The 23,065-nt window shown below is 45.0% G+C and overlaps 3 pseudogenes across 1 annotated transcript in view; 2 read left to right on the top strand and 1 right to left on the bottom strand.

The window, feature by feature from the left end:
- LOC103793365 (septin-4-like) overlaps window positions 1-23,065 on the top strand; it is a 54,858-nt pseudogene that overhangs the window by 3,257 nt on the left and 28,536 nt on the right. The window contains exons 2-3 of the transcript XR_013535663.1: window positions 7-161; window positions 10,161-10,349. The product of XR_013535663.1 is annotated as a septin-4-like (transcript). The remainder of the gene's footprint in view (window positions 1-6; window positions 162-10,160; window positions 10,350-23,065) is intronic.
- Window positions 4,781-5,144, bottom strand: LOC100405599 (reactive oxygen species modulator 1 pseudogene; annotated as a pseudogene).
- On the top strand, window positions 15,119-15,959 carry LOC144582815 (uncharacterized; annotated as a pseudogene).

Genomic DNA, 23,065 nt, shown 5'->3' with positions numbered 1-23,065 from the left:
TTGCAGGGGCTCCTGGCCAAGGGCTTTTGACAGTGGACAAGTGGGCCCACAGAAGCAAGCTCCCCAAGAACACCCCTCTGGGAAGCTTTTACTGGTGCTGAAGGAGAGCAAGCTGGTTGCATCTGGCAAAGGGGCAACGTCCTTTTCAGGGACACCAAGAGGTGAGTTCAGGGTAGGAAGCTGAGGCCTCTACAAGGTGCTGGCCGCGGGCCTCAGGGCTCTTTCCAGAATGAACCAGCTCCCTGCTGGCTGCTGCCAATTTATTTTGTATGAGGCAGAGTGTGGCTCTGTCACCCAGGCTGGAGTGCAGTGGCACAATCTTGGCTCACTGCAAAAACTCTGCCTCCCAGGTTCAAGCAATTCTCCTGCCTCAGCTTCTGAGTAGCTGCGATTGCAGGCATGAGCCACCGCGCCAGTCTTGTATTTTTAGTAGAGACAGGTTCTCACCATGTTGGCCAGGCTGGTCTCAAACTCCTGACCTCAAGTGATCTGCCTGCCTCGACCTCTCAAAGCGCTGGAATTATGGGCATGTGCTACTGTGCCCGGCCTTTTTTATTTATTTATTTATTTTTGAGACAAGGTCTCACTCTGACATCCAGGCTGAAGTGCAGTGGCACAATCACGGCTCACTTCAACCTCTGCCTCCTGGGCTCAAGTGATCCTCCTGCCTCAGTCTCCCCAGTACCTGGGACTACAGGCGTGCAACACCATGCTCAGCTAATTTTTAAATTTTTTTTGTAGAGATTGGGTCTCAGTATATTGTCCAGGCAGTCTCAAACTCCTGGGCTCAAGCGATCCTCCCGCCTTGGCCCCATAAAGTGCTAGGATAACAGGTGTGAGCTGTCATGCCTCCCACTTATTGAAGAGGAAAGAACTAATGCAGAGCAGAGAAAGGGCCGTACCCAGGTGGTTCTGAAAGGTACTTCTCTGATGTGTTTGTCCTCTGTCCAGCAACTATTATTTCAGCCTTCAATATGGATCTCGGAAGGAAACTAGTATTTACCACAAACCATACTCTTGTCTGATATGCATTGCCCCTCCGAATTCTCACAAATACCTGAAGGTAGGGCAAGAATTCTGCTTTTACAGAAGAAGGAGCTGAGGCTAAGAGAGGTTAAGGAAGCTTTTTACTGTCACACAGCCACCAAATAGCAAAACTGGAAAGTCATCTGTGGTCTGCCCGCCACCTGCCTCATATTGGCAGGGATGGTACTAATTGCTGGAATACAAATCCTAGAGGAAAGTCTTTTTTTCCTAAAACTTTTCTTGTTTTTTTTTTTTTTTTTTAACTTTTTGTGGAGAAGAGGGTCTCACGATATTGCCCAGGCAGGTCTTGAATTCCTGGGCTCAACCTATCCTCCTGCCTCTGCCTCCCTAAGAGCTGGGATTACAGGTATGAGCCACAGTACCTGGCTTTTTTTTTTTTTTTTGAGACAGTCTCACTCTGTCACTCAGCCTGGAGTGCAGTGGTGTGATCTTGGCTAACTGCAACCTCTGCCTCCCAGGTTCAACTGATTTTCCTCTCTCTCCCAAGTAGCTGGGACTTCAGGCATATGCCACCATGCCCAGTTAATTTTTGTATTTTTAGTAGAGATGAGGTTTCACCATGTTGGCCAGGCTGGTCTTGAACTCCTGACCTCAGGTAAATCCACCTGTCTTGGCTTCCCAAAGTGCTAGGATTATAGGCTTGAGCCACCTCGCCCAGCCTAGAGGAAAGTCTTTTTTACCTTAAATTTTTTTATTTTTTTTTTGAGATGGAGTCTTGCTCTGTTGCCTAGACTGGAGTACAGTGTTGTGATCTCGGCTTACTGCAACCTCCCAAGTTCAAGCAGTTCTCTGCCTCAGCCTCCCAAGTAACTGGGACTTAAGGTGCCCACCAACACGCCTAGCTAATTTTTGTATTTTTAGTAGAGATGGGGTTTCACCATCTTGGCCAGGCTGATCTTAAACTCCTGACTTTGTGATCCACCCACCTCGGTGTGAGCCACTGTTGCTGGCTTTTTTTTTTCTTTTTGAGCTAGAGTCTTGTTCTGTCACCCAGGCTGGAGTGCAGTGGCATAATCTCAGCTTACTGCAACCTCTGCCTCAGCCTCCCAAGTAGCTGGGACTACAGGCTAACTTTAAATACCCAATAGAAGAGAGAAGACCGGAGTCCAGATGACCAGTAGAAATGGTGGCTGTTGATTAAGAGCTTTTTGGCACTGTGGCTGGGCCTGATGCTCAGTAACTCTAATAGGCCAACGGTGTCCCCTTAAGGAGGAACTGTTGTTTCCATTTTATATCTGGGGAAACTGAGGCTCACAGAAGTTAAGAAAGTTGTTCCAGATTCCACAGCAAGCCGTTGTCTCTTCCCAACAAGCCCTGTGGGTGGACATAGTGAAGTTTGGCACATGTGCACTTTCAGCCTCGTTCAAGGGCCTGAAACGAGTCATCTACAAATCAAAGAACCAGCGTCTCCAGACACACGATGAGGCTGGTTCATACATTAGGAGGAACTGGACCCAGATAATGTGGTTCTAAGCAGAGAAGATGGCCTTATTCCAACTGCATCCCCTCTGCAAGCCCTTGGGAGCTGGCCAGGCGCAGTGACTCATGGAAGAGGGGTTGTGGTGTCCTAGTGTCCAGGCGGCAGGGCTTGGCCATCTACTGGGCTTCTTCCAGCTCACGAACCCATTTGTTTTTACCGTTCAATGTGAACCAGATGTGGGCACCTCGCTCTCCAGGAGGTCCCTCACCCGCACCCCCCCACCAGCCTCTAGGCATCATTGGTATCTGCAGCTGATGGACCAGCTTCCTCCCTGCTCTCCTGACTCTCTCACCCCCACACCCCCTCTCTCACTGTACCTCCTGCACCTTCCATTCCCCCGGCACAATTTGAAGCAGGAAGTGACCCTGGACAGATCTCAAAAGTCCATATGTCCTCGGCAGTCTCTCTAGGAATTTTCTGGACCTCCAGCTTGTTCTGTGTGTCATGTCCTTCCCACTCACGGTATCTGGGGGAAGGAAAGTACTAAAGGAAAATGAGAGTGAACATCCTTTATCCCCAGTGCTACTTTACCCCACTCTGATCTTGGCCAAGTGATTTATTTATGTTTTCGTCGACTCGTGAATTCAGTGGGTTATAATCTGTGACTCTCACTATTCATTGTAATAATTAAATTATTCCCAGGCCAGGCACAGTGGTTCATGCATGGAATCCCAGCACTTTGGGAGGCTGAGATGGGTGGATCACCTGAGGTCAGGAGTTTGAGACCAGCCTGGCCAACATGGTGAGACCCCGTCTCTACTAAAAATATAAAAATTAGGGGCCAGGCATGGTGGCTCACCCCTATAATCCCAGCACTTTGGGATACCGAGGCGGGTGGATCACGAGGTCAAGAGATCCAGACCATCCTGGTCAACATGGTGAAACCCCATCTCTACTAAAAATACAAAAAATTAGCTGGGCATGGTGGTGCACACCTGTAATCACAGCTACTCAGGAGGCTGAGGCAGGAGAATTGCCTGAACCCAGGAGGCGGACGTTGTGGTGAGCTGAGATCACGCCATTGCACTCCAGCCTGGGTAACAAGAGCAAAACTCTGTCTCAAAAAAAAAAAAAAAATTAGGCCAGGCATGGTGGCTCACACCTGTAATCCCGGCACTTTGAGAGGCTGAGGCAGGCAGATCACCTCAGGTTGGGAGTTCAAGACCAGCCTGACAAACATGGAGAAAACCTTGTCTATACTAAAAATATGAAATTATGGCACATGGCTATAATCCCAGCTATTCAGGAGGGTGAGGCAGGAGAATCACTTGAACCCAGGAGGTGGAGGTTGCCATGAGCCGAGATCATGCCATTGTACCCCAGCCTGGCAACAAGAGCAAAACTCTGTCTCAAAAAACTAAAATAAAAAAATAGCCAGGTGTAGTGGCACATACCTGTAGTCCCGGCTACTTGGGAGGCTGAGGTAGGAGAATTGCTTGAACCTGAGAGGCAGATGTTGAAGTGAGCTGAGTTTGCACAACTGCACTTCAGCCTGGGCAACAGAGTGAGATGCCATCTCAAACACAAAGAAAAATTTCAGTTTGGCCAGTGGGAGCCCGCTCAAGCTAGTGGCCATGCCCTTTTGTGGTGACCCATCATTCTTTCAGCTTTGTAGAACAAGCTGTTCCAGGAGCGTCTATACTTTTTTATGTCTCAGCCCTGGAATCAGTCTGTTCTCCAAAGATCCTGGTTCAAAGATCCTGATTCCCTTTTTGAAGTGGTATTTAGAATCAAAATCTGGATGTACATGTACTCATTGCCTCTAGGGTGAGGCTGTTCCCTGTCCCTCTCAGTGGATACAGCTAGGGAGTGTAGATGTGTACACACACATGCACATGCACACATACAGTCACTTCTGTATTGATTTCTTTATTATTTTAATGAATTGTGGGCTGGGTGCAGTGGTTCACACCTGTAATCCTAGCACTTTGAGAGGTCGAGGTGGGCAGATCATCAGAGGCCAAGAGTTCAAGACCAGCCTGGCCAACATGGTGAAACCTTGTCTCTACTGAACTTACAAAAATTAGCTGGGCGTGACAGTGGGTGCCTGCAATCCCAGCTACTTGGCAGACTGAGGTGGGAGGATAGCTTGAACTTGGGAGATAGAGGTTGCAGTGAGCCAAGGTTGTACCATTGCATTCCAGCCTGGGCGACAGAGCAAGACTCCATCTCAAAAAAAAAAGGAAAATTAATTGTGATAAAATATATATAACATAAAATTTGCCATCTTAACTACTTTTGTTTGTCTTTTTTTTTTTTTTCCCTCAAAGACTTTCTTTTATTAGTACATGGGCTGGGATTGATGGGAAAGGGTGGATGTAGTAGGCAACCATGGTTAGCATCGGATGCCCATCCCCATGGCCATGAATGTGCCAGAGGTGCCGCCACTCTGCATCATGGTTTTCCCAATGCCGCCCATCAGCTCCTGACCTCGCATTCCGATCCTGAGACAGGAAAAAGTGCCGAAGAGTGCCCCGGCCGCCATGCCCATGGCGCAACCCATCATGGAGCCCATCTTGATGCGGTCGAAGCAGCTTGGCTGGGACTGTCCGTAGGGACACATAGCCACCGGCATCTCACCTCGCTCATGGCCTCTGTCGCTCAGCTCTACGTCTGTTTGTCTTTTATTTTTATTTTTTGAGACAGAATCTCCCTCTGTCACCCAGGGTAGAATGCAGTGCTGCAATCTCAGCTCATGGCAACCTCCACCTCCCAGGCTCAAGCAGTCCTCCCACTTCAGTCTCCCAAGTAGCTAGGACCATAGGCGCATGCCACCATGCTTGCTAGTTTTTGCATTTTTTATAGAGATGGGGTTTCACTGTGTTGGCCAGGCTGGTCTTGCACTGTTGACCTCAGGTGATCCACCTGCCTCAGCATCCTAAAGTGCTGGGATTATGGGTGTGAGCCTCCACACCCTGCCTCATAATTTTTATTTTATTTTATTATTTGTTGTTTATTATTATTATTATTTTGAGATAGATTCTCACTCTGTCGCCCAGGCTGAAGTGCAATGGCACAATATCTGCTCACTGCAACCTCTGCCTCTTGAGTAGCTGGGAATACAGGCATGCACCCTCATGCCCAGATAATTTTTTGTATTTTTAGTAGAGACAAGGTTTCACCATGTTGACCAGGCTGGTCTCGAACTCTTGACCCTCAGTGATCTGCCCATGTTGGCCTCCCAAAGAACTGGAATTACAGGCGTGAGCCACTGTGCCCAGGGTTCAATTAATTAATTAATTAATTTTTTTGCATGGAATCTCGTTCTGTCCCCAGACTGGAGTGCAATGGCACGATCTTGACTCACTGCAATCTCTGCCTCCTGGGTTCAGGTGATTCTCCTGCCTGAGCCTCCCACGTTGCTGAGATTAAAGGCACGTGCCACCACGCCTGGCTAATTTTTTAAAATTTTAGTAGAGATGGGGTTTCACCATGTTGGCCAAGCTGGTCTCAAACTCCTGACCTCAGCCTCCCAAAAGTGCTGGGATTACAGGTGTGAGGCACCAAGCCTGGCGATCCATGATTTTTCAACTGGACTAAACACTTTCTTCAGGTCTCAGCAGTTGTCTTACTAATGGTCTCTTACCCTTCCTGGACCTAATCCAGGATACCATATTGCATTGAGTTGCCATGTCTCTTTTTTTTTTGAGACGGAGTTTCGCTCTTGTTACCCAGGCTGGAGTGCAATGGCGTGATCTCGGCTCACCGCCACCTCCGCCTCCTGGGTTCAGGCAATTCTCCCGCCTCAGCCTTCTGAGTAGCTGGGATTACAGGCACGCGCCACCACGCCCAGCTAATTTTTTGCATTTTTAGTAGAGACGGGGTTTCACCATGTTGACCAGGATGGTCTCGATCTCTTGACCTCATGATCTACCTGCCTCAGCCTCCCAAAGTGCTGGGATTACAGGCTTGAGCCACCGCGCCCGGCCTGAGTTGCCATGTCTCTTTAGTCTCCTCTGATTGGTGACAGTTTCTCAGTCTTCTCATGATTAGACTAAGACTGTAGAATTTTGGGAATAATACCCAAGAGATGAAGTTCCCTCACCCTATCACATCTGGGTTGTGTGATATCAACATATGTGTGACATATTGTAAAGACGGATGAATGGGGATTCCAAAGTTGTTCATCACAGTCAGCAAATGGTAGAGGAAGGATTTGAACTGGGGCCACTCTGAGATGTGTGCTCATTTCTTTAGTTTCGGAAGAAGAACTGGTAAGGGAAGTAAGGAAAGACCTCCACTATTGAAGCGAAGGGTGGTAGGTAGAAGTCTGCACCCAGGCGAGGTTCTTCGGGAGGGCTGGATTCACCTCCTGTGGCCTCTTTCCCAGGACCTTGTCCAGCCTTGTCTTAGCTTCTGTCTGGTGCAAGTGGCCCTATCTTAGGTCCATTACATGGGATCGTCCGGTCTTTGTGCCACTAGTGTGAGGATGAAAATAATCTACCAAAAATGCATGTTTCATGAGAGTTCAAGTTATACAAGAGTCTCATAGCATGGCAGCCAGCAGTGGTAGGCCATCTGTACCTTCCTCCCTGCGCTCCCTGCAGCCCCACCTTTAGAGCTCTTGGAGCCTCTCCCAGTGGGAGGCCATCAACGTGGAATTGGCTTATGGCTGTTGGTGACACTGGCTTTCCTTTATTTGCTGTGGACACCTTTGTTTCATAGTCATCAGCAAAATCACTGTCACTGCATCAGAAACTCGGGAACATCCTGAAGTTTCAAAGCAGAAATTCTAAATCATGTTCTCTGGGCAGTATTCAGCTAGCATATGTGTCTCATTTGGCCCTCACTTAATTTTTTTTTCTTTGAGACGGAGTCTCGCTCTGTTGCCCAGGCTGGAGTGCAGTGGCACAGTCTCGGCTCACTGCAACCTCCACCTCCTGGGTTCAAGCAATTCTCCTGCCTCAGCCTCCTGAGTAACTGGGATTACAGGCACCACCATGCTTAGCTAATTTTTGTACTTTTTGTAGAGATGGGGTTTCACTATGTTGGTCAGGTTGGTGTTAAACTCCTGACCTTGTGATCTGCCTGCCTTGGCCTCCCAGAGTGCTGGGATTACAGGTGTGAGTGAGCCGCCATGCCCAGCTGGCCTTCATTTAATTAAAAAAGCTTAAAATTAGTCCACAACATGAAAAAATCAAATTTAAGTCCTGATTTTGCCACTTACCAGCTATGTGATTGGGTGGTGATTACACTCTCTCAATATGTTTCCTTGACTATAAAATGGGATAATAGTGTTTATTCCTAATATTACTGTATGTCTGATTTGTTTTTATCTTTATTTTTTGAGACAGAATCTTACTCTGTCTCCCAAGCTGGAGTACAGTGACACAATCTTGGCTTACTGTAGCCTTGACTTCCAGGCTCAAGCAATCCTCCCACCTCAGTTTCCCAAGTAGCTGGGACTATAGGCACACACCACCTTTTTTTTTTTTGAGGTGGAGTCATGCTCTGTTGCCCAAGCTGGAGTGCAATAGCATGATCTTGGCTGACTGTAACCTCTGCCTCTCAGGTTCAAACAATTCTCCTGCCTCAGCCTCCCAAGTAACTGGAATTACAGGTGCACACCACCACGCCCAGCTAATTTTTTTGTATTTTAGTAGATATGGGGTTTCATCGTGTTGCCCAGGCTGATCTTGAACTCCTAAGCTCAGGCAATCCACCTGCCTCCACCTCCCAAAGTGCAAAAATTACAGGCATGAGCCACTGCGCCTGGCCAATTTTTTTTTTATCCTGTAGAACTGAGGTCTCACTATGTTACCCAGGCTGGTCTTGAGCACCTGGACTCAAGTGATCTGCCTGTCTTGGCCTCCCAAAGTGCTCACATTATAGGTGTGAGCCACTGCACCTGGACTGTTACTAACAATGTTGCGTGTAATGTGTATAACGTCTCAAAAGCAGTATTGGAAATATCGTAGATACACACCAAAGAGACACTCATCTTTTTCTTTTGGTATGTAATTCTATGAAAAAAAATTTTGAGACAGGCTGGAGAGAGGCACAATCATAGCTCTCTATAACCTCAAGCTTCTGGTCTCAAGTGATCCCTTCACCTTGGCCTCTTAAAGTGCTGGGATTACAAGCCACTGAGCCTGGACAAGTTTTATGAAATTTTATCACATGCATAGATTCAAGTAACCATCCCCACAATAAGAATACAGAAGTATTCCATCACCACTAAGAAATTTCTTCCTGGGGCTGGGCATGGTGCCTCATGCTTGTAATGCCAGCACTTTGGGAGGCCGAAGCAGGTGGATCACTTGAGCTCAGGAGTTTGAGACCAGCCTAGGCAACATGGTGAAACCCCATCTCTACAAAAAATACAAAAATTAGCTGAGCCCGGTGGCATGCTCCTGCAGTCCCAGCTATGTGAGAGGATTACTTGAGCCTGGGAGGTGGAGGTCGCAGTGAGCTGAGATTGTGCCACTGCACTCCAGCCTGGGCAACAGAGCGAGATCCCGTCTCAAAAAAAAAAAGGAAATTCCTTCCTCTTACCCCTCAGTCACATCCTTCCTCCAGCCATAACCCTGGAACCACAGATCTATTCTCCCACTCTTGAATTTTGTCACTTCAAGAATGTTATACAGGGTCAGGTATGGTGGCCTGTAATCCCAGCACTTCGGGAGCCCGAGGCAGGCAGATCACTTGAGGTCAAGAGTTTGAGACCAGCCTGGCCAACGTGGTAAAACCCTGTCTCTACTAAAAATACAAAAATTAGCCAGGCATGGTGGTGCATGCCTGTAATTCCAAGTACTTAGGAGGCTAGGGCATGAGAATTTCTTGAACCAGGGAGAGGCAGAGTTTGCAGTGAGGTGAGATCGTGCCACTGCACTCCAGCCTGGGTGACAGAGCAAGACTTCATCTCAAAAAAAAAAAAAAAAAAGAATGTTATATAAATGGAATCAGACCGTATGTGGTTTTTTTTTTTTTTTTTTTTTGACAGTCTCACTATGTCACCCAGGAGTGCAGTGGCACAATCTCAGCTCACTGCAGGCTCCGCCTCCTAGGTTCAAGTGATTCTTCTGCCTCAGCCTCAGCCTGTAGCTGCTTCAGTCCCAGCCTGTAGCTGGGACTACAGGTGCATGCCACCACACCCAGTTAATTTTTTGTTTTTTTTTTAGTAGAGACGGGGTTTCACCATGTTGGCCAGGATGGTCTCGATCTCCTGACCTTGTGATCTGCCCGCCTCGGCCTCCCAAAGTGCTGGGATTACAGGTGTGAGCTACTGTGCCCGGCCAGTATGTGACCTTTTGAGATTGGCTTTTTATGCTCAGCAAAAAGCCCTGAGCCCCATCCACGTTGTTGCATGGATAGATAGCTCATTGCCTTTTATTGCTGAGTTACTTCATTGAATGGATATACCATAATGTGTTTATCTGTTCACTTGTTGTGGGACATTTGGCCTGTTTCCAATTTTTGACTTGTGACAGTTAATTTTATGTGTCAACTTGACTGGGCTATGGGGTGCCCTGAGAGTTGATTCTGGGTGTTTCTGTGAGGGCGATTTTGGGTGAGTTTAACATCTAAGTCAATAGAATGAATAAAGCTGACTGCCCTCCCTAAGGTGGGTGGGCCTCATCCAATCAGTTGAAGGCTTGAATAGAACAAAAAGACTCTTTTCCCTGAATAACAGAGAATCCCTCCTGCCTGACTGCCTTTGAGCTGAGACATCAGTTTTTTTCCTGCCTTTGGACTGGAACCAAAACACCTGCTCTTCCTGGGTATCCAGCCTGCTGGCCTTTGCACTGGAATGACAGTATCCATCTCCTTAGTCTTCAACTTGCTGACTGCACATCTTAGGATTTATCAACCTCTTAATCATGTGAGTCAATTCTTTATAATGTATATATTATAAATATATGTGATTTATTACATACATATTGTTTATCTCTATAGATCAATATATATGATTTCCTATGCATATGTATTTTTTTTTTTGAGAGAGGGTCTTGCTCTGTCACCCAGGCTTGAGTACAATCGTGTAATTATGGCTTACTGCAGCCTCGACCTCCTGGGCTCAAGCAATGCTCCCACCTCAGTTTTCTGAGTAGCTGGGACCACAGGTGTGCACTACCACACCTGGATACTTTTTTTTTTTTTTGAGATAGGGTCTCACTTTGTCACCCAAGCTGGAGTGCACTGGTGTGATCTTGGCTCAATGCAACCTCCACCTGCTGGGTTCAAGCAATTCTCCAACATTAGCCTCCTGAGTAGCTGGGACCACAGGCATGTGCCACCATGCCTGGCTAATTTTTGTATTTTTTGTAGAGACAGAGTTTCACCCTGTTGCCCAGGCTGGTCTTGATCTTCTGAGCTCAAAGAGATCTGCTGCCTCAGCCTTCCAAAGTGCTAGGATTACAGGCATGAGCCACTGTGCCTGGCTCACACCTGCCTTATTAAAAAAAATTTCTTTTTTGTAATGACAGGGCCTCACTATGTTTCTCAGGTGGTCTCAAACTCCTGGACTCAAATGATCTCCTGGCTTGGCTTCCCAAAGTGTTCGGTTTACAGGCATGAGCCACCATGCCTGGCCATGATTTATTATGGATATATAGATCCTATTGTTTCTACTTCATTGGAGAACCCTGAGAGAGAGAGAGATATATATGTGTATAGATATATAGCTTCTTATATATATGATTTATACATATGATTTATTTTATATATATATTATATATAGTATATATATTTTTATATATAGTATATATATATATATCTTTTATTGGCCCTATCTCTTTGGAGGATACTGATTGATACATGACTATTACAAACAAAGCTGTTATAATAATTTATGTACAATATTTTATATGAATATAAATTGTTTTTCTCTGGGATAAATACCCAGAAGGGTGATTGCTTGGTCTTACGGTAAATGTATGTTTAACTTTATAAGAAACTGCCAAACTGTTTTCTAGCATGGCAGTACCATTTTACATCCACTCCTCATGTTAATTATTTTGTTATATAAGTTAAATTTGTGAAATTCAGCATGGGCTGACATTTGAAGGCTGGTCATACTTGAATTATAATCACCACCATGACACATCCTTGTTTTAGCTTTCACATATATAAACCAAGCCCAGAGGTCTGAAGGTTTACAGATTTGAAATAACAAACCAAGCCGCCTGAGATTTTCTTGGCTGGAACCAGGTCTTGCCAGGCCTTTGAATCAGCTGGGTGCAGGGAAGGGTCACCAGGAAACTCAGGCTGCCTGGACCGACAGGAAGCGTGGGACGAAGCTTACTCCGGGTCTGGCTCGTGGTCAGCCTGGCTGGGGCCTGAGGCTTCCAGTCTGGCTCAGTGTGCAGTCAGGAAACAGCCTGGGCTCTTGAAATCACCCCACCCCTGAAAAATGAATTCACAAACAGAGACACTCCAGGCTCCTTTCTTTGAGAAATAGCATCTTTTAGCCAGGAATAAGATCAATATACAGAGCTCCTATGACTCCGTTCCTCAGGCTCTGCACACCTCTGTGTCAGTGGCAAGTGGCTTTGGGACTTCTTTTCCAGAAGAAGACTGCTATGGAGTTTTCTTTCAATTTCTAATTAACTTTTCGTTGTTGTTTTAGAGAGAGAGTCTCACTATGTTGTCAAGGCTGGTCTTGAACTCCTGGTGTCAAGCAATCCTCCTGCCTCAGCCTCTCAAGTAGCTGGGATCACAAGCATGAATCATGGTGCCCAGCTCTAGAGTTGTTTACCGATGCTTAATATTATGACTTTCTCCTTTCCACCCTCCCTGCACCCCTCACTCCAAGTTAACATGTACAAATATATAGATGATATCTTTATATTATATTTATATATTATATATCTTTATATTATATTTGTATATTATGTGTATCTTTATATATTTTTTATATATATATATATATATATATATATATATATATTTTTTTTTTTTTTGGAGACAGAGTCTCACTCTGTCGCCAGGCTGGAATGCAGTGGTGAGATCTTGGCTCACTGCAACCTCCGCCTCCTGGGTTCAAGTGATTCCCCTGCCTCAGCCTCCCGAGTAGCTGGGACTACAGGATTACCTCGTGATCCTTCTGCCTTGGCCTCCCAGAGTGCTAAGATTACAGGCATGAGCCACTGTGCCCGGCCACATTTATATATATTTTATAGAGATGAGGTCTTACTATGTTGCCCAGGTTGGTCTTGAACTCCTGGCCTCAAGTGATCCTCCCACCTTGGCCTCCCAAAATCCTAGGATAACAGGTGCAAGCCACCACACCTGGCCCATGTTTTTAATCTTGTCTATGTATCCATATTACCTAACACTGTAAGTTTTTTTAACATACTGCATTTGGGTGCTGTTTTGATCAATAGATTCAATTCGACATCACAATGATATGGACCTTTCTAGTTTTACATTATCTCACCTGAGGCAGGTGAACTGCTAACTCCATTTTATCCAGAATTTCCCAGAGCTAGAACCTACAGATTCATAGCTTTTTTTGTTTGTTTGTTTGTTTGTTTTGAGACGAGTCTTGCTCTGTTACCCAGGCTGAAGTGCAGTGGCACGATCTCAGCTCACTGCAACCTCCACCTCTTGGGTTCAAGCAATTCTCCTGCCTCAGCCTCCTGAGTAGCTGGGATTACAGACACCTGCCACCATTCCCAGGTAATTTTTATATTTTTAGTAGAGATGGGGTTTCACCATGTTGGCCAGGCTGATCTTGAACTCCTGACCTCAGGTGATCCACCTGCCTCAGCCTCCCAAAGTGCTGGGATTACAGGGTTGAGTCATCTTGCCTGGCCCACCTGCCTTCCCTCCCCCCCACCCTCCCTCCCTCCCTCCCTCCCTTCCTTCCTTCCTTACTTCTTTCCTTCTCTCTTTCCCTCTCTCTCTCTCTCTTTCTCTTTCTTTCTCTCTTGCTTAGCAGGGTCTTACTCTGTTGCCCAGGTTGGAGTGCACCGGCATGATAAAGGCTCATTGCAGCTTTGATTTCCCAGGCTCAAGCAATCCTCCCACCTCATCCTCCCAAAGTGCAGGGATTACAGGTGTGAGCCACTGCACCTGACCTCATATTTGTATTTACAAATATTTTAGACATTTGAAATATTACAGTATTCAGATCTACTTACAAAATGAATGAAAATGACTGTGTATCAAGATACTAACATGATTTTGTGACATGACTATAGCAGTCTTATAAGTAAATTCGGAGTAGTTTAGCAGATCTAAAATTTGTAGTAACGTTTAGGCTAGGTGCAGTGACTCACGACTCACGACTGTAATTTAGTACTTGCAGAGGCCTAGGCGGGTGGGTCACTTGAGGCCAGGAGTTCAAGACTGGCCTGGCCACATGGTGAAATCTTGTCTCTACTGAAAAAAAAAAAAAAAAAAAAATTAGCCAGGCATGGTGGTGCATGCCTGTAGTCCCAACTACTCAGGAGGCTGAGTCTTGAGAATCACTTGAACCCAGGAGGCAGAGGCTACAGTGAGCCAAGATCATGCCACTGCACTCCAGCCTCGGTGACAGAGCAACACTGTCTGAAAAATAAAAAACAAAATGTGGAGGAACATTTTAAACCATCACATGTCACTCTGAAGCTTACTTGTTTCTTACAAGTAAACATTTGCTTGGTTGTAGGAGAAAGTAGCAAACATTCTAGGTGACCACACTGCAGCCTATGAAAGTGGATTTCTGACACTGGGCTCCAGCTTCATTTCCTCAGGGTCTTTGTAGGAGGGCAAGCATTTGAACAGCGTCCAGGTCACACTCCCATTATGCTGTCCTGAACCTCCTCCTAGGGGCAAATGGTGGAAGTGATATAGAAATGGACAGAGCAGGCCACAAATTTTAACATAAGATCCTCTGTGTGTGTGTGTGTGTGTGTGTGTGTGTGTGTGTGTGTGTGTGTGTGTTTTAATTGAAGTATAATTGATGTGCCATAAAACTGACTCTTGTAAAGTGTACAATTCAGTACTTTAGCTGCATTCACAGCTATGCAACTATCACCACTATCATTTCAGAAGATTTCTTAGCTCCCTGAAAGAAACTCCGTATCCATTGGTGGTCACTCCCCATGATCCCTTCTCAGCCCTAGGCACCCACTCATTTACTCTCTGTGTCTATGGCCTTGCCTACTCTGCCCATTTTGTACACCTGAAATCATATACTCTGCTGTCCTTTGTGTCTAGCTTATTTCACTTAGTGTGTTGTCAAGGTTGTAGCATGGATCAATATTGCCAAGAAACAGTCCAATGTATGGAGATACCACATTTTGCTTATCCATTTGTCAGTTGAAGAGCTTTTGGGTTCTATTCACTTTTTGGCTTTTATAAATAATGCTGCCATGAACGTTTGTGTACAAATTTTTGTGTAAACATATGTTTGCAATTCTCTTGGGTGTATAGCCAGAAGTGGAATTGCTGGGTCATAGGGTGATACAGCACAACTCTGTGTTTAAGATTTTGAGTGGCGGGGGGCGGTGGCTCATGCCTGTAATCCGAGCATTTTGGGAGGCTGGGACAAGTGAATTACCTGAGGTCAGGAGTTCAAGACCAGCCTGGCTGACCTAGTGAAACCCCATCTCTACTAAAAATACAAAAATTAGCGGTGGTACGTGCCTGTAATCCTAGCTATTCGGGAGGCTGAGGCAGGACAATTGCTTGAACCCGGGAGGTAGAGATTGTGCTGAGCTGAGACCACACCACTGCACTCCAGCCTGCACTTTTTGAGACTCTGTCACCAAAAAAAAAAAAGGATTTTGAGAAAGCCATCAACATGGAGAAACCCAGTCTTCACAAAAAAAAGGGTTGGGGGAGGGAGCGCACGACTTGCGCGCACCCTCTCCCTCGTCCACCGCTGCCGCCTCCTTCTTCTGCGCTCCTGGTGCTGCTTGTGTGCTCCAGGACCTGGTACCTCTTTTGTGAAGAGGCAGCTGAGGAGACTCCGGCGCTCGCCATGGCCGACGAAAAGCCCAAGAAAGGAGTCAAGACTGAGAACAACGATCATATTAATTTGAAAGTGGCGGGGCAGGATGGTTCTGTGGTGCAGTTTAAGATTAAGAGGCACACACCACTTAGTAAACTAATGAAAGCCTGTTGTGAAGGTCAGGGATTGTCAACGAGGCAGATCAGATTCTGATTTGTTGGGCAACCAATCAATGAAACAGACACACCTGCACAGTTGGAAATGGAGGATGAAGATACAGTTGATGTGTTCCAACAGCAGACTTTTTTTTTTTTTTTCCCGAGACGGAGTTTCGCTCTTGATACCCAGGCTGGAGCGCAATGGCGCGATCTCGGCTCACCGCAACCTCCGCCTCCTGGGTTTAAGCAGTTCTCCTGCCTCAGCCTCCTGAGTAGCTGGGATTACAGGCATGCGCCACCATGCCCAGCTAATTTTTTTTTTTTTTTTGTATTTTTAGTAGAGATGAGGTTTCACCATGTTGACCAGGATGGTCTCGATCTCTTGACCTCGTGATCCACTCGCCTCGGCCCCAAAGTGCTGGGATTATAGGCGTGAGCCACCGCGCCCGGCCGGGAACCCTGCTTCTTTACTTCAGAACTCTGTTCTTTAAAGACCAAGATTACATTCTCAATTAGAAAACTGCAATTTGGTTCCACCACATCCTGACTACTACAGTATAGTTTCTCTATTCTTTCATTTTCCCCTTCCCCATTTCTTTATTGTACATAAAGTATGTGGTATATGTGCACAAGCATAGTATTTTTTTGTTTTTTAACAGCCAATGGTATGTTTTGATGGACATCAAGTGGAGACGGGATGGGGAAAAATACTGATTCTGTGAAAATACCCCCTTTCTCTATTAGTGGCATGCTCATTCAGCTCTTATCTTTATATTCCAATAAGTTATTTTGCTCTCACTGTTTTAACAAAAAAACAACATAAAAATCTTTGCATACCTTGTTTGATTGGAGACTTTTAATGTTTTTCATTTATCATTGTAAAACCAAGGACAATTTTATAACTTTTTTGTGCGTAGCTGTTACATGTAGGGAAATCTGTCTTTAAGTAGGGATAAATTACTCTAAAACAAAACAAGAAAAGAATCCTAGATAGTTTTCCCTTCAAGTCAAGCATCTCGTTGTTTAAATAAACTTCTCTTTTTAAAAAAAAAAAAAAAAGTAGCAAGGTGTGGTGGAGCATGCCTGGAGTCTCAACTACTCAGGAACCTGAGGTGGGAGGATTGCTTGCGCCTAGGAGGCAGAGATTGCAGTGAGCTGAGATCACACCACTGCACTCCAGCCTGGGTGACAAGAATAAGACAGTGTCAAAAACACAAAGCAAATATTTCAGCATGCTTTCGTATTTGTTTTTGAAATTTATCCATAATGATATATATTGCTCTCATTCTTTTTCTTTTCAACTGTATGCAATTTGTTTAGCCTTGTGTTCATGAATATTTGAATTGTTTACAGTTTTTTGCTACTACAGACAGAGTTGCAATGGGCATTGTTGTTTATTCCATTTCGGGCAAGTGTGTGAGCTTATGGTGTCTATCCAGAAGCAGAACTGGTGGATGGAAGGATTTGTTCACCACTGATTTTACTAGAGATGGCCAAATTGTTCTTCAAAGTGACTGTACTAATTTATACGCTTGGCAGCAGTATGTGAGTTCCCATTTCTGCATGTCCTTGCCAACACTTGCTATTGTCAGTCCTTCAAGTTCTTGCCAACCTGAAGGATGTAAAGTGGTCTTTCACGGTTGTTTTAATTTTCCTTTCCCTGTTAATGAGTTTGGAGGTTCTTTTCACATGCCCTCGACCATTCTGTGAGTTTCCTTTTAATATCCTTTGCCCATTTTCCACTTGGGTGGTTTTTTATTTTCTTCTTGATTTTACAGGAGTTTAAAAAAACATTTTCTGAAAATGAATCTTAAAGTCTGTGGCTTTATTTTCACTGTTGTTATGGTTTTTAAATTTTCCTTCTTGTTTTCTTTCTATTGGTAAGAACTTTCTAAAAGAATTTCATAGTATATCCTTTTTGTGTCTTATTGGAGAAATTCTTTTCTACTCTGCTATAAAGAAAATCCCTTATAAATTTTTTCTAACCGTTTTGGAGTTTTGTCTTCAATTCACCTATAATTTATTTTTGTGTATGCTATGAAGTAAAGATCAAACTATTTTCTCCCATTTGGATAACTAATTAAGCCAGCATCACTATCTTTATTTCACTAATTTGAAATGTATTCTCTGCCATATATTGTTTTCAGCTAGCATGGGTCATTTTTTGGCTATATTTTGTTCCACAGGGTTCTTTGTTTCTCCCTGCACAAATACTATATTTTTTTTTTGACACAGGGTCTAGCTGTGTTGCCCAGTCTGGAGTGCAATGGCGCCATCATGGCTTACTGCAGCCTCTGCAGACCTCTCAGCTTAAGCAGTCCTTCTACTTCAGCCTTAGCCTCACCCTCCCAAGTAGCTGGGATAACAGGTACACACCACCACGCCTGGCTAATTTTTGTTTTAGTAGAGACAGGGTTTCACCACATTGGCCAGGCTGGTCTCAAACTCTTGGCCTCAAGTGATTTGCTGAACTCGGCCTCCCAAAGTGCTAGGATGACAGGCGTGACCCACTGCACCCAGCTGGATTTATTCTTAAGCATTTTATGACTTTTGTTGCTATTGTAAATGGGATTTTTTGTTTTTGTTTTTGTTTTTGAGGTGGAGTCTCACTCTGTTGGCCAGGCTGGAGTGTAGTGGTGTGATCTCCACTCGCTGCAGCCTCTGCCTCTCAGGTTCAAGTGATTCTCCTGCTTCAGCCTCCCAAGTAGCTGGGATTACAGGCACACACCGCCACATCCAGCTAATTTTCGTATTTTTAGTAGAGACTGGGTTTCGCCAAGTTGGCCAGGCTGGTCTCAAACTCCTGACCTCAGGTGATCCTCCTGCCTTGGCCTCCCAAAGTGTTGTGAAACAGGTGTGAATCACTGTTCCTGGCTGTGAATTTGTTCCTAATTGGTTATTCCAGTGGGTAGAAATGCTATTCGGTGTTTTATTTTTCTATTATATCCAGATACCATTCTGAACTCCTTTAAAATGTTCATATTTTGTCCAAAGAGTCTCTTGGAGATTTCCATATCACATCATGTGCAAATAAATGTTGTTTGTTTCTTCCTCCCTCATTTTTATGCCTCTTGTTTTATTTTTTATATTTATTAAAAAAATTTTTTTTAATAAAAATAGAGATGGGGTCTCACTATGTTGCCCAGGATGATCTCAAACTCCTGGGCTCAAGCGGTCCTTCTGTCTCTGCTTCCCAATGTGCTAGGATTACAGACATGAGCCATAGAGCCCGCCTATTTTTTTTTTTTTTTTTGTCTTTATTGCATTGCCTAGGCCCTCCAATATTCTGTTATTTATTTATTTATTTGAGATGGAATCTTGCACTGTTGCCCAGGATGTAGTGTAGTGGCATGATTTCCGCTTACTGCAATCTCTGCCTCCTGGATTCAAGCAATTCTCCTGCCTCAGCCTCCCGTATAGCTGGGACTACAGATGTGCACCACCACCCCCAGCTGATTTTTTTTTGTATTTTTAGTACAGACGGGGTAGGATGGTTTTGATCTCCTGACCTCATGATCCACCCGCCTTGGCCTCCCAAAGTGCTGGGATTACAGGTGTGAGCCACTGTGCCTGGCCTATTTATTTATTTTTGAGACAGAGTCTTGGTCTGTCGCCCAGGCTGGAGTTCAGTGGCATAATTTCGGCTCACTGCAACTCTGCCTCCCGGGTTCAAGCAATTCTGCTGCACCGCCCTCCTGAGTAGCTGACATTGCAGACACCTGCCACCACACCTGGCTAATTTTTGTATTTTTAGTAGAGACAAGGCTTCACCATGTTAATCAGACTGGTCTCAAACTCCTGACCTCAAGTGATCCACTCACCTTAGCCTTCCAAAGTGCTGAGATTACAGGTGTGAACCACCACGCTGGGCCTGGCCCTCAAGTGTTAAATAGAAATGGTAACAATGGGTTTTCATTCTTTGTTTCTGATCTTAAAGAGAAGGCGTCCACATTTCCATTATTATTTCTCCTGTGTGTTTTGATAGAAAATGTTCATCATGTTAAAGAAGTTGGCAGCTAGTCTAGTTTCCTGTGAATTTGTTATTAATGTTATTTATGAATGTTGACTCTTATTGTGTGCTTTTTCTACTTTTATTAAGATGATCCCACATCTTCTTAATTATTCATTTTCTTTATTATGAAACATTTCAAAAACAGAAATAGAGAACAGTACAACAGCTTCAATAAAAGTTGTCAGTTGCAGGCCATAGGAATCAATTCTATTGGTCTAGGTGGTAAAATGATTCATAAGGAGGAGAGTGGTCTCTGTCTGAATTACAGGGAAGACTGGTTCTCTGAACTGTGGATGCTGCTGCTTGCTCCTCCCACCTCTCCAGTACTGAATCCTAGAGACTGCCAGTAGCACGGCTGCACCTGCTCCAGGAACTCTATCCTATGCCATTGGGGGTGGGGTTACTCATATTCCATTTGACTTAGGGCTGAGTGTTTTTATTTATTTATGTATGTATGTATTTATTTATGTATGAATGTATTTATTTGTTTTTTGAGATGCCATCTCACTCTGTTGCCCAGGCTGGGGTACAGTGGCATGATCTTGGCTCACTGCAAACTTTGCCTCCCAGGTTCAAGCGATTCTCATGTGTCAGCCTCCTGAGTAGCTGGGATTACAGGCATGTGCCACCATGCTGGCCTAATTTTTGTATTTTTAGTAGAGATGGGATTTTACCATGTTGGTCAGGATGATCTCGAACTCCTAATCTTGTGATCCCCCTGCCTCAGCCTTGCAAAGTACTGGGATTACAGGTGTGAGCCACTGCACCCAGCCTATTTTTAAATTTTTAAAATTTTTATTTTTGAGACTGAGTCTTCCTCTGCCCCCAGGCTGGAGTGCAATGGCGTGATCTTGGCTCACTGCAACCTCTGCCTCCTGGGTTCAAGCGATTCTCCTGCCTCAGCCTCCCAAAATGCTGGAATTACAGGTGTGAGCCACCATATCCGGCAATGGGCTGAGTGTTTTTGTATGGCTGAGCCCAGGTCATGTGCTTGTACCCTATACATATAGGAAGAAGGTTCAGATATTGTGTGGCCAAAAGGAACAACATTCGTCTTTCCTTCCTTGCCTATTGGATCAGTGGCATGAAGATCCCCAGATGGCTTGAGTGAAGCCTTAGCTTTCCAGTTTATCAGAACCATGACCATGGTAGTATATTCCCCTGGTAGAAACACTCCCCACCTTAGGCACTAGAATATTCAAACTCCCAAATCTAAGGTCATAGGGATGGGCAGCAAGAGTTCTTTAAGTGTGTTCTTAGATGTAAGAGTGAGAGTAGCTACTCTCCACCCTCTGTTTCCTAGATGTACACTTTCTAGTTTTGAAGGAGACAACTCCAAATGTTAGCAGCTTTTAAAAGATGTAACTGCATCCTGTAGGCCAACACTTTAAGCCCACAGGGTGTCGTCTCCAGGCTAACCCTGTAAATGAACTTTCAGCAGCCATTCCACAGCCCTCTAAGCCTGCTGCTTCTGGGTGGTGGAACTTGAACTTTAGGTCTCTATGACGTCAAGTCTGAGTTAGCCATTGTAGATTATTCATGTCAACTCCAAAGCCCAAACCTGGGTGAGTATATCAGTGAATTCAGTCCAATCAAGCCATTCATTTATTCATTCATTCATTTATTTATTTATTTCAGAGTCTCACTCTTTTTTTTTTTTGAGACGGAGTTTCGCTGTTGTTACCCAGACTGAGTCTCACTCTTTCACTCAGGCTGGAGTGTAGTGGTACGATCTTGGCTCACTACAGCCTCCTGGGTTCAAGCAATTCTTCTGCCTCAGCTTCCCGAGTAGCTGTGACTACAGGCACTCACCACCACACTCAGCTAATTTTTTGTATTTTTAGTAGAAACCGGTTTCATCATGTTGCCCAGGCTGGTCTCAAACTCCTAACCTCAGGTGATCCTCCCGCCTCAGCCTCCCAATGTGCTGGGATTATAGGTGCAAGCCACGGCGCTCAGCCAAGCCTTGTATTTTACCATGTTTAGGCTAACATGATGCTTAGAATCCACCTCCACATGTGCTTGTGGATTTGAATTGGCAAGGTCCTGCAACTTTTTCAGTGTATAGACCTTCTCTTTCTAGAGGAAGCCTGTACTGCCCATCTGGGCTATGTTGGGATCTAACTCTCCTTTTGATACTGGAAGAATGAAGAGAAGATCTGGTGTCTCTTTTTAGTGAAGCAACTGTCCTAGGTACAGTTATGGAAGGTCCTTTAGGCAGGGATGAGTTGGGTACCTCTACACGGGAGGACCTGCCTGAACAGACAAGGGAACTTTGAAGGATTTGAGAATTCAAAAGTACCAAAGTCTCAGCCTCATCTGTGACCACTTAGATGCTCCTGTTCTAAGTCTCAGAGTCCCACTACATCACCACCATGCCCTTGCCTAAGCATTTAACTGTAGCTCCTACATGCACAATAAAGCCCTGGGCTCAGTCTTCCATCAAATCCACCCTGAAAGTATAGGAGGTGAAGGCTCCTTTGAAGATGTCACCAAACCTTTCTTGCTGTCTATTGCATTCTCAGTTCAACATTCACAGCTTTTTTTTTTTTTTTTTGAGACAGGATCTCACTCTATCTCCTAGTGGAGTGCAGTGGTGGGATCTCAGCTCACTGCAACCCCCACCTCCTGGGCTCAAGTGATCCTCCTGCCTCAGCGCCCCAAGTAGCTGGGACTACAGGCATGAGCCACCATGCCTGACTAATTTTTGTATTTTTTTGTAGAGACTGGGTTTCGCCACGTTTCTCAGGCTGGTTGTAACTCCTGATCTCAAGTCATCCACCCGCCTCAGCCTCCCACAGTGCTGGTATTACAGGCATGAGCCACTATGCTAGGCCCTCATTCACAGCTTTTGATTTTTCCTTTTCTCTGTGTAAGCTCTCCAGTGCTGTCCAGAGAGGTCAAGGGACTCTATAATCTTTATAATGATGATTACTGTCACAATGTCTAAGTGCCCAAGCCATTCCAAATCCCAGTGCCTTATCCTCTCCCTGCCCTTCATCCCATGCCACAGCTGATAATTTGAGTGATTTTAATGGTACTGAATGCCATTGATTACACTTGACCCATTCCATGTCCACTATGCCCTTTCCAGGATTCTGTTTTGAGGGGATTGTCTTCCTTCTAGTAACCCCTCCTATTCTGAGATAAATCATACTTGATCATTTTAATTTTTAAAAATTCCCTAACGAATTCATGACGAATTCATCATGAATTCGTCATGAATTCGTTAGGGAATTTTGTTTTTGTTTTTGTTTTTCTTGAGACGGAGTTTCGCTCTTTTTACCCAGGCTGGAGTGCAATGGCGCCATCTTGGCTCACCGCAACCTCCACCTCCTGGGTTCAGGCAATTCTCCTGCCTCAGCCTCCTCAGTAGCTGGGATTACAGGCACAAGCAACCATGCCCAGCTAATTTTTTGTATTTTTAGTTGAGACAGGGTTTCACCATGTTGACCAGGATAGTCTCAATCTCTTCACTTCATGATCCA

The sequence above is a fragment of the Callithrix jacchus genome, chromosome 5, assembly GCF_049354715.1.
Source record: "Callithrix jacchus isolate 240 chromosome 5, calJac240_pri, whole genome shotgun sequence".
NCBI classification, from domain to species: domain Eukaryota; kingdom Metazoa; phylum Chordata; class Mammalia; order Primates; family Cebidae; genus Callithrix; species Callithrix jacchus.
Note: the sequence above shows the minus strand (reverse complement) of the source record. Positions and strands in the feature narration are given on the sequence as shown.